Source organism: Rousettus aegyptiacus, unplaced genomic scaffold (genome assembly GCF_014176215.1).
Source record: "Rousettus aegyptiacus isolate mRouAeg1 unplaced genomic scaffold, mRouAeg1.p scaffold_m13_p_4, whole genome shotgun sequence".
Classification (NCBI taxonomy): domain Eukaryota; kingdom Metazoa; phylum Chordata; class Mammalia; order Chiroptera; family Pteropodidae; genus Rousettus; species Rousettus aegyptiacus.
In genome coordinates, this window is record NW_023416307.1 from 13,578,774 (window position 1) to 13,590,221 (window position 11,448).

Here is an 11,448-nt window from a genome sequence, read left to right on the forward strand (position 1 = left end):
ACTTCTCTAGTAGCTATATTAAAGACTTTAACTCACTAATGGATTACCGTAATAGCCACCTAATATAGCTTTTTCCTTTTACTTTTTATTCTTTGTGGTCAATGGTTCACCCAGTGGATAAAGAAATATTTTAAAGATATACATAAGATCAATGTGACATAGAAAACAAAACAAAAAAAAAACCTTTTTTGTATAGAAGAAACAAATTTGTCGGAAATGACACTGACAAACTGATCAAGATGTTGACAAACTAGCAACCATGAAATTTGGCAATAGAAGAGTCATTAGCGATTTTGATTAGAGCACTTTGAGTATTTTACTTTGAGTAAAATACAGGCATGTGTTGCTTAGCAACAGGGATATGTTCTGAAAAAGCATTATTAGGTGATTTCTTCATTGTACAGGAATCATAGAGCACATGCACACGAACTTAGACAGTATAGCCAACTACGTACTTAGGCTGTGTGGTGTAGCCTATTGGTCCTAAGCTACAAAACTGCGTGGCATGTTACCGTACTGAATACTGTAGGCAATTGTAACACAATGATATTTGTGTATCTAAACATATCAAAACATAAAAAGTACAGTACAAATATGGTATAAATATGTAAAAATGTACAGTAAAATGTGGTATAAAAGATAAAAATAATATATCTGTATAAGGCACTTACCATTAATAAATTTTGCAAGGCTAGAAGTTGCTGTTGGTGAGTAAGTAGTGAGTGAATGTGAAGGCCTAGGATATTAAAACTAAATTAAAACCTACATGCATACCAAATTGATTAAATTTCAAAAGACAGAAAATTTCAAGTTTTGATGAGGATATGGAAAAACTTATGGATGCGAGATAATTGAACTCAATGTTGGTGGGATTGAAATTAGTGTAATCATTTCACAAAAACACTTTAGCATTCAACATTCTCATAATTTATTACACAGGATTTCTCATAAGGGAATATCTCATAGATTAGAGTGTTTGCATATGTTCACCAGAAGACAAAGAGGCATGTATACTTTGCAGCTTTATTTATAGTACCACAAAAGTAGACCTGGGGATTATCACATAGGTATAGATCAAACATTAAATTATATCATTAGAAGTCATATGTTCTCTGCATATATGCCACATATCAGCTAACAAAAAAAAAGGCACACAAATTTACCAATTTTATAATCCTCTTGGATTAGTCAGACTACAACCATTATTTGAATTAAGTGTAGTTAGATAGACTGGTTTATTCATCCTTTCATCATATGCAAACAAACCATTAAACCCTGAGCCATAGGAGAGCAGAAAATGTGTCTGCTTTGTTCCTTGATATATTCCAATTATTTAGCAGTGAGATTTAGTAAGTGTTTTCATGACTCAGTCTTTTGGCCAAATGACTTTTTTTTCTACCTGTTAAACCCCCATTTCACTCTATATAGTGTAAATACAAATAAACAAAGATATTTTAAAAATATCAAGTTCACATGTATTCAATTATAAGTCTGTGAATTTTGAGACACGTGGAGAAATCTTAGCAGTTACCTTAATTAAGTAACTGTCATATTATCTACCCATTTGGTAAATTCCCTTCCAATATCAAAATTAGTATTCACAATTTTGGGTAAATTGACTATCATAGTAAAACTGAATATGTTTGCATGATATTTGAACATCTATTGTCATAAAATTTGTTCTTATGAAGTGTATAATTTGCATAAAAATTAAGGCCGCCGATATTCAAGGTCTGGGGTATAAAAGACAGAGAATGAAGGTAAGAAGAAATTCCCCAAAGCTCCCTAATCCAACAGTCTTTCAAAAAGCAGTTGCTCCAGACCACAGTCCACACAGAGCTGTAACAGTGACTACTGACAACTCCAGGACTGTCTTTTATACATCTCTAAGTCTTCCCTGAATTACAGGGCAATTGTCCCGTAGCATATCCTGAAATGTCCAACAGTGGAACAGTTCCCTATTTACATATCCCAGTGATGAGCTACAGAAAGAATATAATAGAAATATAGACATCTATGTGTAGGTGGAGCCAAACTGAATCTTAATCAGTGGGGAAAAAAAAATGGTCATTGATTTTCCCTCTGAGTTGTACAGATTCTACTTTTCTTTGCCAAATCATAAAGATTTAATTTTCTGCAATAACAGTTCAGGGACTGGATGTAATATTATCTAGTAAGTTAGACAAGTCTCATGTTATTTCTGGTAATTCATTTCTAACTCAGAAACTTTTGCTTATGTACTTATCACTGGATGTGTCTCTGAGCTCCTCTCACACAAGTGCTATTTTCATTCTTGCTCGAATATGTTTCTTTTACCTTTTTATAGATAGCCTCTCAAACTCACATTTAAAATTAATATAATTTTAGACATAAAGGGTACTGACCCTGAAACTTTAAATCTTCATCTCTTTTCACCTTCCTTTTGGTTTCCTTACCTACAGCGTCCAGTTGACTACTTTTATCTAGAGCAAAAGGTATATCATGCATTCCTATAGTCTGTAATGGGATTCAGCTTAAAGGTCACATAAGGCTTTTTGGAGTGTCAATTTGGCAAGTGACTGAGGATGGGAAAATGACAAATTATGCTTGGATTCAACCTATCCTGTCTCCAAGATTTTCTTACTTAATCATCTCAACTTCACTACAGGTCACCGAAACCTCTTACATAATGCTAATGATTAATCATGTTGCCAAATCTACAGTTAAGGTGTCTCACATTTCTATGACTATAATTCTCTCTAATTCAACCTGTCTGAAGCAAGGGGATATATTTAGCTCTCTCAGTTCTAAACTTTATGCATTTTCCCTCAGTGCCATTCTTTATGCATTAAGAATGTGACTATTGGTTGTTCACGCTTCCTTGGAGAGTTTGGGAGGTGGTAAGAATTTTATATCTTAGACATGCTCAGTTAGTCTCATCAGGACATTTTCAAAACACTTTTTAAGTGTGCCATTTTGTTTCCTCTCTGCACTTCTGCCTCACACCTGGGCTATTTTCAGACTGTTTTTAATTTATTTCCTACTTCTACAATGGTTTATTCTTGTAGAATTCCTCTTATATTTTATTTTTAATATTTGCTTTAAAATTACCATCTTATGTAAAATTTGAAGTTTTCTTTTTTTTAAATTGTTGGTCTTTTAAACTTAACTATAATTTAGTTTGAGCTTTAAACACTCAAAACTACAAGAATGTATTATGCTTTTAGTAAATGTTTCTTATTTTATTATTTCTCATTGTCTATTGTTTTTCTGTTTCTAAGAAAAGGAGAGAAGGAGTAGTGTAGACAGAGAGAATGAAAAAAAGGCAAGGAAAGAAAGGAGGAAAAAGAAGGGAAGGAGAAAAGGAAGAAATGAAGGAATGAAGAAAGGAGAGAAGGGATGGAGAGATAAAGAAACAATAGAAGCAGAAAAACGTCCATGCTAATGTCATCATTAGGGCCACTTGATGGTTGCAACATACACTGGTTTTTAAAAGACTTTAGATAATAATAGGTATGCAGAGTTGCAGGCATCATGGGGTTTCAATTTGCATAGTTAGATAACTTGAATGGATACAATTTTATTATGCAATTTCTACCTTTACTACAATACTATATTTGTCTTGCCCTTATAAAGGACGGATTTTAAAATAATAATAGTAAATACTACTTAGTATAGACTAAAAAATGTATTTCTGTCTTAATATCAAAACTGGTTCATTGAATTAAAAGAAACCAATCACTGAAACTTTGGTAAGAATAAAACAAAAGTCAGTAAATCAGTGTCTGCATATAGAAATGACTTCTGTTGGAAGATGCGTAGCCTATTTAAAGTTCATGCCGAGCAATTACCCCATTAATTTGATGAATATAGACAGTAATTTGTAATGATTTAAGCCTTGAAGTTCTATTTTTCTCTCAGATGCATAGGGTTTGTTTTACTTTAATTATTTGGGTCATTGCCTTAATTCCCTATTTAACATTACTTGTAAAAAGACCTTCCTAAATCTAAAATGTGGGCTTTTTAATGAAGTTCTTTCTACTACAGAGTTTAACCTTTAAGCTCACCATGTTATGTCACTGTATGTAAATAGCCCCCTTAATAATGACATTTGGCGGAACTCCAATGAGAAGAATAACAGGGAGGTAGAGAACTAAGCTTTTTTTCTTTCCATTTTAAATGTATGTTATACAATATTTCTTCTAAAACAAAAAATTACTCTTGGACGTTTTTCTTTTCATCGTGTGTTCTTTCTCTTTCTCTTTCGTCTTCCCCTTTCTCTCTCTCCTCTTTCCCTCATCATTTGCTCCTTGCTTCCTTTTTTCCCTTCATGCTCTCTTCTCACTTCTGTAATATTTTAGAATACAATTTAAAGAAAATTTCACATAAAATTTTACATGAAAAAAAATTTGTACTTACATTAAAACAATTTGAACTTCTATTTGCTCTTGTTTTAATATTATTTCTTGAGCAATGTTTTAATAATTATACGTGTTAGTTCACAAATTAGTATTAACATTTACATTTACTTCTGCATTAAATGTGTTTAAATATGACATTGAATGTTTTTTATAGAGTAAAATACCTGTATATTTTCATTGTCAAAATTGAGAAAAAATATAAAATGGAGATTAGTAATTTGATTAAATATAAGGTTAGGGTCAAATTAATATTCTCCAAAAAAGAAAAATTTTCTTTATATTAAACTCTATTTTAGAATGGCATGCACTGTTGCCATTATTCTCTAATCCTATTTATGTAAATTTTTCGGCTTAGAAAATTTTTGTTTCCAGTTTTTGTCTTTCTGGTTGACAGATGTTTGTGCACTGAGAACAAGAGTAATGAATTAATTTTTATATTTAATTCTAATTACCAATGATAAACTGATTGAAAGAATTAGGAGTCAAATTTATTAAGCTGAATTTTGATTTTGTCTTAACTTTGGTTCTCTATCTTTATTGTGTGGAAAAATAGCAGAAATATATTTTTTAAGTTATAAATCAAGACAAATATTTAGGCCGAAGTTTATCCATTAGGAGTCCATTTGATCACTCTGGTGTCTTTTAATGAGAGACTCGGGAATCTTCTGGAAAGAGTTTTACTCTAAGCAAACTAGAAACAAAGGAAGTCAAATTTGATACAGTTACACAGATCATGCATTCTCAAATCCTTAATTTATCTCGAAATATCATTTCCTCTGGATTATTTAGTCATTATTCCGTGGTGAAACCCTAGACCTTGTGTTACCAGTAACGCATAGCATCCAAGTGTCCCACATACCACATCACACTTATACTTTCTGTTATATCCCTTCTAGTCCTGTAATGTTTCAATTCTGGAGGTTTTTAATACAAATGGAACCATACTCAAACATGCGAAGCTACCATAATTCGTAGCTGTCTTCCTCCTCTCTTGAACAAATAATGAACCATCTATTGTCTTATGTAAAGGCAAGTGCTCGTGTGTGATGGATCCAATAATATGTGTTTGATTATTTGATCTGATTGCATATGCAATTGTTCCTGTTTACTTCTTCATGATTGATGGTTTCATCTTTAAACGAATCATCCCTGTCATTTAATAAGCCAGTAATGGGAAAAAAAAGATAGAAAGAAGAAAAAGCATATTCATCTGGTGACCCTACATGTCCTCTGACTGACTGTGTTTCATTCCTCTACCTAATTTTATAGCTATAATGTATCTATTCTCTTTTGAAAGTACTCTAAACAGACTTTTGTCCTCATCATTCCTTTCAAGCAGCAATTATCCTGTAAAATGTTTAATCTAATTTTCCTTTCTCAGAAGACATCTTAGCCTGTGAACAACACTGGGAACAACTGATTCTCCCAGTTAACAAAATGCCATTCTCCCATTTATTAAAAATGCCAGTTCAAAGCCTTCTTCTGGTATAATATATCTTTGTCCAATTACCCCTTCATTATGGCACAAGATACTTCTGCTCACAATCTCACCTGAATCAAAAGAAATCCCTCTCCACGGAGTAAATATTACTCATCTACCACAATGCAGTATAATCTTGTAAAGAAATTCTTTATTAATTTCACATAATAGTGTGAGAGACTGTCAAATGTTTATTGATTACTTGATATTCATGATCAGATAGGATAAAAATCTCAGCTTTCTTTTATAATTAGTTTAGTGCCAGATGACTTCATTCTGGTCATTATTATGTGGAAAGAAATATATCAAAGCCCTTAGGCCTAAAGATAATGACCCCTATATGCTGTTCTATGTTTTCTAATGTCTTTCATGATGCTACATGGGCCATGTGTTTGAGATGATAACATTACAAAAATATAGGAGGAAATAATATAGCACCATTTCTTAGAGAGTCATACAACATGTATGAAACTGTAACTTAAGAAATAAATATTATTGTATTAAAACAGATGTTTATGGGCTAAAAAATATAAAAATATGTAAAATCTTTCATACCTTCCTGTGGATGTTGATGCTCACGTATCTAACTGCCATCTAAAATTCTGCTCTTGAAGTTCTAGTTAGCATCTGAAAATTGAAATAACCAAAACCTAATTCCTGATTTTCACTTTTTCTAAAGAACAGATTGTTCTCACAGTAGTCCTCCTTTTATGTGCAGTTTAGTCCAAAAACTTTGAATCGACTTTTACTCTTCTCCAGTGCTCTCATTCTATATCCAACATAATCTAAATTTTGACTCAAACTTATTTATAATCTCTATGCAAACCCTTTCTCTTTCCATTGCCATCACTCTTACCATTTTACCTGCAGCATAACTATTGCAATGACATTCTAACTGATCTATTTGTTTTAAACACATTGTACTTCTGACCAAACCTCTACAGTGAGTTCTTATCTCTTTCTAACTAGCATCCATACCATAGCCTAAAAGTCTATACTGTATTTAGCCCTGATCTCATAAGGAAACATTTGTAGGAGTAATAGGAAAAGATTTTGACCTAAGAATTGAATACAGTACCTGTATGTGTCGGGTGTGTCAGGTGGTAGAAGCTGGCTTAAGAGGGGTAGTTGAAGCAGGCAGCATGTATTCTTTTACTTTGAAACATTCCGTATGGATGTGTTTCCCCTTGTTTTGGAATAGACAGCTCCTACAAATACAGAGTAAGCAATATCAAAGATACTAGTACAAGGTCTCAAATAACTCTATTTCTAACATGTTTGTGGCATTCTATGTATTGTCCATGATAACCAGGACCAAGGTCAATTATTGCAGAGATCACAAAAATACCCATTATCATGAAACAAGGCTATTTTGGAAATATATAACTAAGAAGAAAAATAGTGTAAACTCTCGATTATGATGCTATAGTTATAAAAATGTGTTAACATTAGAAGAATGATATATTTTATAAAGATCATTTGTCAGCTGATGAGACATATTGAAAGATCTAGGCATAATAATGAGAAAAAGGTTAGTAATCTACTGGAGGAATCCAGCTAAGAAATAATGATGATTTAAATCTCTTTAGAGGAGTGGTGTTATAGAGAAAGTAATTGATATGAGAATTGCTGAAGAAGGAAAATTATCAGAATTTTGGTTTTGGGGAATAGATGGAATATTGACCAAAAATGAAGGAAAGGGATACAATAAGTGACAATACCAGCTTTTAGAAATTTGCTGGCTTCTGTAATTGTTATCTGACGTGGAGTCTGTAAGAGGTAGAGAATATTTTCATAATTATATGTTGCCAAGGATCATTTTAACTTAGATTGCAAAATCAACTCGAAAATTTAATTGCTGCTCATAATCTAAATTTCAGTAGTGGCAAATGAAACTTGGCAATATGTATGGTCTGAAAAACATTTTATCCATTATAATTAATTTTTCTTCTTATTCTAACCACATGAGTGAACAGCTTAATGTACCAAAAAAAGAAAAACACAACAATGAAAGAAACATCATTAGGCCCATCCATGATTCTAATAAGAATGGAATAGTTGCTTTGTCTGTAGCTTTTAAATTAAAAATCTAATATATTTTCTTCTACAGTTAAGTACAATTTCTGGGTGTAATTGACTGGTGATATAACAACTAATTTGAGACATACACACACAGACAGACAGACAGACAGACATATGTTTCAGAAGTATTTACCCATACACCTTGAAATCACTTATGGAAGATGTAATTCAGGTCTCTGTCACACAATGGAAACAATTGTGTAGGATAAAATCTCTAAATACAATGTACAATCATGAGAAAAGATTGAAACTAACATTCTCATTTCGAAAGATCAAGATAGAGATTGGTTAATTTGACTTTGTTAATTCATGTTAATAATTAGTATCTTCATTTATTAGTTAGCTCCTACTTAATTCACTCAGTTTGCTATAGGACATTGCTTTATCTGGCTACATCATCATTTTTTAAAAAAAATAAAAATATTAATACAAAATCAATTTAATTACTTTTGCAACATATATCAGCTGGATGAATCAGAATTAAAAACAAAATAATTACATGGCTGCAGATCCATCACATCATACCTTACTTTGATATTGGAAGGAAGATAATAAATGTAATAGAAATATTACTACTAATACTAATAATAGGAATTAATGTTAGTATTACAACTAACACATTGAAAATTGCCTAGATGCCAAGAATGCTTCTAAGTGATTTATGCTTATTATATGGCAATTTTCAGAACATCCTTGGGAGACATTTTTTTTTAACATGTGAAATGAAATTTGTAATTAACTTTTTCAAGGACACACAGGTATTCAGTGACTAAACTAGATTTCTAGCCCAATTATAACATACTGATTTTCTTTATTTGTGACATTTCTAATATTTAATTGATAGAAATCATTTATAATTTTGATTATTGTGACATTTGGTACCAATGATTTTAAGATTTACTTACAAAATATGCCTTGAAGAATTTCTATCACTAATTGTTCCTTCAAACAATTAAAGCAAGTGGGAATCCTGTCTTTTGTGACAGTACTTGACATAGTTTTATTCTCCTATGAGCTTTGTTTCATCTAGTGCAATGATGCCAAGGCCATGTTAAGTGATTCTGATCCATTTTATCTGGAGTGAGGCTTAAGGTACTCTGTGTGTGTGTGTGTGCGCTCGTGTGTGTGAGATGATAAATGGTAAAGATATTTTTAAAAATCTAGGTACTTAATTATATGGTTAATTGTATGTATCACATATGTAAGATAAATATGTATTACAAATTTTTATAGAGAGTTTATATAGCTAAATAGTTAAATATCCAGATATTAATGCAGCCAGGATTGGAAACCACTGAGAGTTTTAATTTGAATATTTGTTACAGTGCTTATATTCTGATAAAAGGATAAAGACAATAAATAGTAAGATACAACATAAATATCTGAACATAACATTGGTGATTTGAGTGTGTGCGTATGTATGTGTAGATTAAAGAAACTGCCATAAGTCTCCTCAAAGTGGTTGTACAATTCTACAATTTCATTAACTATATGTGTGTGTGTGTATTTAATATTCTTGCCAAAAATGAGCACCCTCAGTCTCTTTAAATATTATCTGTTCTGTTGGTTGTAGTGGGAACTTATTGCAATTTAATTGGCATTTTCCTGATGATTAAAGATAATGAGTATACTTGTATGTGCTTATAAGCTATTTCTATGTATTTAGTGAAGTGTCTCTTCAAAACGTTTACCTATATTTTGAATTGTTTGGCTATTTATTATTGAATCATAGTATGTATACATGTATACATAATTTGTAACTAAATATATATAAACATGTGTGTGTATATGTGTGTGTGTGTGTGTGTGTGTGTGTGTATATATATAGCTACAAATTATTTGTAATATATATGTAGTTTAATTAGTCTCTCTACAGCAAAGGGCAGGTAGGTTTCTCATACAATAAATATAGTATATTCCTCCAGAGCAAAGAAAGACATGTTTGATGTCCATTATAAAAGATGCAGTTTTCCTAAGCTCAAATCTCCTCTCTTTTATTGCAATGTGGGTGCTGGTATCATCTGACCCTCTGTACACTGCCCTGTGGAAATTTGGTCTTGGTAAGTTGGGGATAATGCTGATATTCTAGCTATTGCTATTTCCATGGAAAGTAAACTTTTCATCTCTGACTCAGGAATCCACTATCAATTACCAGCATTTCTTAAACCATGACTGACTCACTTGTTAGTTTGCAAGTAATTTAAAAACTCAGCACTTTACAGTTCTTAACAATGACTACAACTGTTGAGCAGCTACTTATTATGTATTTAAAATTTTCCATCTTCTAGCCTTATAGAGATTTCCAAAACTATTTGTCTGAGGAAAAACAAAACAAAACAAGACAAAGCAAAGAAAACACATCTCAGTCTTGGTCTGTAGAAGATTTTGGTGTAAGTTGAAGGGTCAGATGCTGTATTAAAACCCCATACTTGTATGGTTATTTAATAAAATTGGTGGGAAGAAATCCTTCCCAAGATTAAAATGTCAAAATAGATCTTGCTGCTCACCTACCTTGATGTAGAATATGATCAGAGGTAAACTATTTGTTGATATGTAGACAGTAATTATTTGATGTATGAACATGGACTTCTTGACTTGGCAATCTCTGAAGATTTATGTCAATTGTAAAATAGATATTTGTGCATATTTGAATGTACATCAAAGTTCACCCATGATACAGGAGCATCTCGATAATTAAGAAGTACCAAATATTCAGTTCTATGTATGACTGTCACTTTGCATTCTCAGCCATACTGTACTTGTTTATGGTCATAACCAGCCATGACATCGAGCACCATTTTTGACCAGCACATCAGTCAGTGATAGAAACCAAATACAGTGCTTTTTTTGAAACTAGAACACAGGTATAAGAATCAAAAGATGCAAGCAGAATTCTCTCCCCTACCCTTAATTACACTGTCATTTTTTTTTTTAATTCTGAGTTTCCCCAATTTGCCCTCTTTTAATTTAGAGCTACTCTTTTCTCTAAGATTGTAGTGCTTCCACCATGGAATACAACAAAAGTTCCTCTAAACTAGACATTAAAAGATACTGTCTCAGCCATTTTGATTTCTTCATGCCATCTGATCATTTAAGGTTTCTTATGCCATAGAAACATAACCAGTGGCTGTAGTAATTGATCTTATCATGAAAAAATGAGATGGTGTTGGGGAAGGAGTGTATGTCTGGAACACAGAGGATTCTCTGGGGTACCAGGAGATGGCTCTAGGAATTGATCGATTTTGTCCCTTTCCTTTTGGGGAAGGAAAAGAGTGAACATCTGTTTATTTGTACAATGATATTTACACCATATGAGTGAAAACATGATGTTTTGGTTAGTATTGTTTCTGTACTTTAATATGTATAGAATGATGTGTTTGAAAGCCAGTCATCCAAAGGAACAAGTTAATTTTATGGGATGCTTTCTTTTTGTATTAAAAACTACCATTTCCCTTCAAATATTTTCTTGCTAATATGTATAGCAAG